At 38.7% G+C, this 8,002-nt stretch overlaps 1 long non-coding RNA gene across 3 annotated transcripts; it reads left to right on the plus strand.

The window, feature by feature from the left end:
- Positions 1 to 1,160: 1,160 nt before the first annotated feature.
- On the plus strand, positions 1,161 to 6,327 carry LOC132155541 (uncharacterized). Of its 3 annotated transcripts, none has more exons than XR_009437266.1 (4): positions 1,161 to 1,213; positions 4,044 to 4,202; positions 4,396 to 4,473; positions 5,936 to 6,061. It is a non-coding gene; the product is annotated as an uncharacterized LOC132155541 (long non-coding RNA). The 3 variants fall into 3 exon arrangements; XR_009437265.1 differs by lacking the exon at positions 1,161 to 1,213 and adding an exon at positions 6,074 to 6,327 and having other exon boundaries at positions 3,642 to 4,202; positions 5,936 to 5,987; XR_009437264.1 differs by lacking the exon at positions 1,161 to 1,213 and having other exon boundaries at positions 3,650 to 4,202; positions 5,936 to 6,067.
- Positions 6,328 to 8,002: the final 1,675 nt, after the last annotated feature.

Genomic DNA, 8,002 nt, shown 5'->3' on the forward strand with positions numbered 1-8,002 from the left:
AGCCATGATGTTAAGAATAGAAAAGTGTGGACTGTGAAAACTGTCAGATATAAATGTGACTCAACTCAGTTTGTTGTCCATGATGAGGAGAATACATATATGTAGGTTTTACTGCCCTTCTACCCCCAGGGGCCCAGTAGCACCCCCCGGAAAAGCCCAAAACTGTACATTTCAATTGGCTGTAAATCAGAGTCCAATTAACAAATCAAAGAGAAAACCGGAAGGATTATAACTTATGCTATGCTGATAAAATAATGTCGGGCACAGTTTTCAGAAATAAATGGAAATGTGTCATAAAGGCATTTTAAATATTGCTCACTCTAAAATACCAAATTTCCCTCTGTCTTTCAATTATATCATAGAGGTTTACACAATGAAAATATTTAGAAATCCAGTTTTCCATTAAATATATTATTTATTTCATTTCGTCAATAAAACGATTTAAACTACATTACCCACAAGCCTCCGTCGTTCTATCTATGGAAAGGGAAAACTAGGCGCTGTTTTTTGTAGTTCATTGAAGTTATTCAATTGACCCCCATTGAAGTTACGTAATTTTTCTCAACATAGCAACCCTTACTTGTTGACATAATCTATTACTAATGTGATAATAGCAGCAAAACGTAATTTTGTAACACGATGTGCTGTTTAATATGGGTTAAAAGATAGTCCAACCACAGACTGTCCTGCGATGACAAGGGAAATTGACAGCCAATGTTATCAAAGCTGAGCAGTGGCGTCACGCTTCCTTATCCATTTGTGACCGATGTCTTTCGTTTTTTGCCTGAAGGGATAGATTGGTTAACAATCAATAAGGTTTGCTACCTATTAGATTGTGTTTTATTAATGTCTACACCTTCCTCCAACAATAATGCAAATGCTCTAATTATTGTTGTTCAGCTTGACAAAAATTGGGCAATATTGATGAGCACATGGCCAGCATTCGCAGTTCTACACTCAAAAAAATGGATTTGTGGCACTGTTCGTTTTACACAGATATGTTTTGTTAAAACTACACAAATATATTTAGTTTTCCACCAAAACACAATTGTATTGTGCTTAATCAACTTAAACTGTTTCATTTTCAATTTTACTTAAATATCAATCGTTAAACTAACGTAAAGGGTATAATTTCGTCATTAAAAAAAAACGGAAGTGATGATTTCCAACGCATTTGATGACGGCGCAGAGGAGAGCAAGAGGTACCAGTCAGGTAAGAAAATCTAAAGTTTTTCTTGTGTTAAGTCAAAGTCTTTAATTTCTCTTAGAGTTTCTGTTTTGGGGTGCTTTTGTTTTGCAGACTAGTATTGTGTAATCGGTTTACTGCACCGTTAATAGATGATTTTGAGCGGTTGGGAGATGTGAAAGCGCATGTATCTCTGTAACGTATTGACTTTAGTATATATATACACTAGGGCTGAAACAATTACTCGACATTATCGACAATGTCGACGATAAAAAAAATTCTCGGCAAACGTTTTGAGTAACGTTAGTGGTTTGATCTCGTATCTGCCAATGTGAAAGCCTGCAATAATGCAGTTTGGCCAGTGTGGCGCTGTAGCGCAAGATTGTAATACACTCAGTATTAAAACAATAAAAGACCTGAAATATTTCAGTTGGTGTGCAATGAATCTAAAATATATGTGTAATGAATTAAACCTTCATATTCATCCGGAAGAAGGAGGCGGGAACCGGCGCACAATCAACAGAAAACTTTAATGATCAAAATAAACACAAAGCAGCGCATCAGCCCCTCACGGACGACTGATGCGCGCAAAATAAAACCAAAACACAACTAAAAGCCCAGGCCTGGTCCTCTCTCGTCCTTCACTGTCGTCGCTCCAGTTTTATATCCTTTCATCTCCTACGTGGGACTCGAGATCGGCGGTGGGCCGCAGGTGCCACTGATTTGCCCAATCACTGCCGGCTTCACTCGTGTTCCCACGTCCCTCGGCCCCGCACCACTCGCCACATACCCCCATCGCCCCCCACAGGCCGGGGGGTACCCACGAGTCTGCGCTCTACTCCCCCCCCTCCCTCCGGGGGGGACCGCTCACCGGAACCTGCGGGAACCTGGGGGTAGGACAGACGAGGCGAGAGAAAAGGAGATGGAAGGAGGAGCGACAGAGACGAGAGAGGGGAGAGAGAAAAAAAAATAAAAAATTCCGGTTCCCAGATGCACTGCTGCTCGGCCCTCCACCGGCTGGGCGATCTCCTCCGCGGTGCCTGGCGGTGGCACTGGACGGCCCTCGGCGGACGGCACGACACCCCTCCGTCGCCTGGTGGACGGCGACGGCTCCTCCGGTTTTGGGCAGCCGGCAGGAGTCCCCCGTTCCCTGCTCCTCCGGATACCTTCACGGAGGCAGCAGGCTCCGGCCCCCTGGCGAACGGCGCCGACTCCTCCGCTCCCTCACGGAGTCAGCCGCCCCTCCCTATCGTGGGCGGTCGGCAGCGAGCTCGCCCGTCACCGGCAACTCGCTCCAGTCCACCGCCTCGAGCGTCCATGGCGGCATCCTCCTCGCCAGCTCGATGGCACCGCGGATTCACCACAGCGGCGAGGGATCTTCAGCAGCGCGTCCCTCCTTCTCCCGGGTTGCGGCACCACTGTAATGAATTAAACCTTCATATTCATCCGGAAGAAGGAGCCGGGAACCGGCGCACAATCAACAGAAAACTTTAATGATCAAAATAAACACAAAGAAGCGCATCAGCCCCTCACGGACGACTGATGCGCGCAAAATAAAACCAAAACACAACTAAAAGCCCAGGCCTGGTCCTCTCTCGTCCTTCACTGTCGTCGCTCCAGTTTTATATCCTTCCATCTCCTACGTGGGACTCGAGACCGGCGGTGGGCCGCAGGTGCCACTGATTTGCCCAATCACTGCCGGCCTCACTCGTGTTCCCACGTCCCTCGGCCCCGCCCAACTCGCCACAATATGAAAGTTTAATTTTTATCATTACATTATGGAAAATAATGAACTTTATCACAATATGCTATTTTTTTTAGAAGGACCTGTATACTGCACGGCACGCCTTCCTCTCAATAACGGCATAAACACAACAAAAACTGACCGCGATGTAAAAGCAGCTCTTGAGAACACATTTGATTACAGCGATGTGGATGTTTGCACGAACTCTGAGGTTCTCCAGGCCCTCCAGGAAAGAAAAGTCCAGTCATGTTTATTTATATAACAGTCCTTTATGCAACAGATAGCTTTTCAATATTAAACATGAAAATACAGAGTCAGTGTCGCTAGAATTATAATTTGATTTCCTGTTATAAAACAGCTCTCCAGTGTGGAGCTAGCTAATGATAAAATCATTTTATAATTGGGGGAAATATTTCATTAAAGTTTTAGTTCTGCGCTAGATCAACCCAAACTGTTTTGATTATCATAACCCAATAAGGTATTTTAAGAGAGATTGTATTTATTAATAAAATGTTTATCCAATAATAAAATGTCATATCACTTACCATTACTTTTATTATACATATGGCTTACAATAAGAAATGTTAAGAGGCAGAATGATTTGTCATTCAGCTACTTCCTCATATAACTACTCAAATGGTGAATAGGAGTTTCTCCCTTATCTCATTTTGTGTGCCAAATATATTTAATTGTATAAATTAATTGTGAACTAGTAATACATAATGACTTTCAAAAGCGGGGGTAATTACCTTTATTTGTTAGAATATGTATATTTTAACTAATTGCAAAAGCTAAATAATCAATAAATGTCTAACCATGAAATGTCGACCGAGTTTGGAGACACCTGGCTCAGCACAGTGAAAGTATTTGAAGCTTTGTTTATGAACATGGCGGTGTGGTCATACAATGACTTTAAACCGGACACTACTCTGAGCTGTTCACATTATACAAATGCTCCAGATATGTAATCAGGTTCACCCTTTTGGAATGGTAAACATGACACTATTCATCACTCACACAAATAAATCATTTAATATTTTGATAATTGAATAGATTTTTGCTGTTAAACTTTTTTTTTTTTTTTGTAACACATTGCACTTCATGTGTTTACAGATTTGTGCAGAATTTCAGACATACAGAATTACCATAGGCCCATTAGAATCAACAATCTTTGCCAAACTGGATCCGCACTACAAAACTTATGAAGATGTTTGCATACTGAAGAAGAGTCCTTGGACAAATAATGAAACCCTCTTGGTGCCCACTACACAGGTAAGAACAACTGCACTCAACACAACCTCGTATTAAAACATTATTCTCTCACTGGCCACTGGAAATTGACAAAAAAGACAGCTATAATAAGATTAGGTTTATTAATACAATAAATACAAAATATGTGGTATTACTTTAAACTGACAGATTATGAGTGCATTTGCCTCTCAAAAACAATTTATTTTGATGTAAGGCAGGGGTGTCCAGACCTGCTCTAGGAAAGCCAGTGTTCTGTGGAGTATGGCTCTAACACACCTGTCTGGAACTTCTAGTAAGACTTTTTTGTTTTAAAATTCCCAAGAACCTTGATTAGCAGGTTCAGGTGTGTTTAAATGGCTAGATGACCCAAAAATAAACATGTCGTTTCAAACCCGTAAGACCATCATTCATCTTCAGAGCACAAATTATGAAGTTTTTTAGGGATGCTCCAATCATGATTTTTCATGGACAATACAGATTTTTTACAAGCAAACTAGCCGATTCCGATACAGATTTCAGTTTTTTTTTTTATCTTTAAGCAACAAACAAGAAAGAAGGAAAGTATGCATAAACAAGATGTTTATTTGGTATTTAATAGGCTAAACTGGCTTTTGGCTATTGAAAACAATAACGTAACCATCTGAAATTAACGGCAGTATCTGCACAGTATAGCCTACATTCAATACAAACATAGATGGTACAGACATCAGCATTTAGCTTTTGTTTTTGAATGGGGTTCAAACGACATAGAACTGGTCTTAAATGAAAAGATTAATTGTACCCATTGGAAATTAAAGGCAACAACTGCATAGTTCTACAGTCCAATATTGAGGAAAAGCTCAATAAAGCCCCTTTCACACTGTGATTCCGGCAAATACAGGTCCCGTAACGACATGTGACATCAGGGCGTGACGTGTAATGTACGAGTCGAAAACATTAGGCACGTTATACTTTCACTGAAGCTGGCGAACGATCTCGGTGTCAGCGTGGAAAGTGAGGAACTAACTGATCTCTGCTTCATACAGTTTGCACATTTTTTTTTTCGTGAAAAAAGGCCAAAGACCGGCCGATTACCTAGCGCGTATTTTACTTGGCCGGTCAACCGGTGCATCCCTAATATTTTTCTGAACCTCCATAAAGGCTGCAATGCAACTGAAATGTTCCCAGAGTCATAGTAAGGACATCAGTAAAACAGTTCATGTGACATCAATGCTTCCTTCAACCACACTTTTACAAAGCTACAAGAATATGTTTTTGTGCAAAGAAAACAAAAATAGCGACTTTATTCAACAATTATTCTCCAAATCACATATGCCGCCATTATGGAGAGTAACAAGAGGCATGAACATTGCTTTCCTCTGCGTGTAATCAAGGCTCAGTGCATGCGTGTTCTAGGTCAGCAGCACCATGCGCATGATTTATTTACGTGCTGTTGATAATGGTGGAAGATGCGATTTGGAGAAGAATTGTTGAATAAAGTCGCTGTTTTGGTTTTGTTTGCAAAACAAAGTATTCTTGTAGCTTTCTAAAATTATGGTTGAACCACTGATGTCACATGGACTGTTTTACTGATGTCCTTACTATGTTTCTGGGTCTGGGAACATTCCAGTTGTGTTGCTTACCGTGCAGGGTCCAGATGTGTGTACCATTTTCTGCTTGCCTGTATTTCCCATAAGGAGATGAATGACTGACTTTTTTTTCATGTAATTTTAGAAAAAAAAACAAAGGCTCAATTTTGTTGTTTTCATCTTCAGACCAATGAAATTGAAGTATCCAAATGAAGACCCTAGCAGTATGGAGTATATGGTGAGTTTTTTTTTCAAGGTTAATAAATAATTTGTTAAAGTTAATACACAAGAATTTGAGTTCTCCATCCTTTTAAATACTTCTAGGATACAGACGTTGGCAGCAATCAGGAGGTGATCCAGAAGATTTGTGGGAATCTATTTGAAGGTGCATCATTGAAGACAGTCCAGCAGAAGTTGGAGTTTTAAAGGATAAAGTTCTTCAGGACCTAGCAGTTTACAGTCTGCAAAACTATGTTTCTGGGACTGATATATGGACTGAACTTGAGCAACCCTCCTGAACTCAGGTACACATTTGGAATACTGAAGAAGTTATTTCTGGAGCCAGTTCCTGTTCCTGGAATAAGCTTTGATTGATTACCCATGAATGCCAATTAGAAAATGAGAAGTTTGATATTTCTGCTATTTTGTGTAATTATTTGTAATTTTGTAATGTGGTTTAAACTGTATTTAACTGTGTGTAATTATTTATTGCTTGTTTAACAAATACACTTTGATCATTTGTGACATCTTGTCTTTTGACTCATTACAAGACAAATCACACAAAAAATGCTTTGTTGAAGGGGGTAACTTTAAATAGAAAATATTTAGTTAAAGTAACTAGAACTAATTGTGTGGAACCACTGTCCATAATTTAAATGAGTAATTTGAAACAAACCTCCTTATGTTGATAGAGTGAAACAAATTTGGCTAGATTGTAATAAACCAAAACATGTTCAGTTAACTTAACCGGTTTAAGTTAAAGCAAAGTGAATAAATTGATTTGGTTGGACATTACAATTTCACATAGTTTTTACCTCATTCAGTTGTGTTGTCACAACACAAGGAGTTTGCATAGATTCAAAAAATTCCATTAATGTTATCAAAACACAATTTGGTTGTGTGGAACCACTGTCCATAATTAAATTAAGTAATTTTAAAGAGTAATTTATTTGAGTGATCTAACCGATTCCTCTCATTAAATATAAGATTTTTTTTTCAAAAACAAGTGCATTTTCTAATCAAATGATGAGCTTCTAACATTTACATTGTATGTTATGTTGTGTTTTAAAGTTATAAAAATTATTCAGTTTTGTGTCTCTGTGATTTGCCATTCTCTACCATTTGAACTAGCAATAAAAACAGAAAGAAAAACTAATTCAAAGACAAAGTGCCCATATAACTGCACTGCATCCTCTGTCAATAAGCTTGTTTTTGCCACTATGAAGAATAAAAATACTTTTATTAAAAAAAAAAAAAAAAAAAAAAAAAAAAAAACACGAGTAAATACAGATAGTCTTTCAGAGAGCACTGGAGAATTTAATTGACCAAAAAGTGATACAACACACTGTTTCAAACTCAGAAAATAAAAACCATGAAGACATGCATGTCAAGTGTGCAATATCATCTATAAAACTCCATCAGCACAGCATCAAATAAACACTGATTGTCCGAACAATGGAAGATAGAGAAAGTGTTCAGGAAAACAAACACCAATAACATCATTCACTTTATAACTGGAACTAGGGGATGGCTGTGCATGAATATGTCCTTTACGAAAACTCCTGATGAGAACTGATGTTTTTTTTTTTATGATAAAAGCACCAGAAGTAAAGTTTACTGTATGAAGCTTGAAAAAGAGAACACAATGCTTTATCAATGTGAAAATACTATTTTCAACTATTGTTTTGATCACTGGTTCTGTATACAGTATATGGGTTGCTGGAAGGTCACAATGTATTCATTATAAACTCAATTATAATATAAAATAATTATATTATCATTATAAACTTTCGAACCTATCGCTGTTTTCTTTCGAACCTATCGCTGTTTTCTTTTCTCCTCTCACTCCAGTTTTTCACAAGTTCATCAAACAACCACAGTAAGAATTTTCATCAAGCACGGTGAGTAATGGCTCCTCCTGTCATTGTTACTTGCACCTCTTGCCACATGTACAGTTTATCTATCTCTGTCGCTGATGAGGGATTCACATGTGATAAATGCAGGGAAATAGTTACGCTGACAGAGAAGATTTCA

This window comes from Carassius carassius, chromosome 13 (genome assembly GCF_963082965.1).
Source record: "Carassius carassius chromosome 13, fCarCar2.1, whole genome shotgun sequence".
Classification (NCBI taxonomy): Eukaryota; Metazoa; Chordata; class Actinopteri; order Cypriniformes; family Cyprinidae; genus Carassius; species Carassius carassius.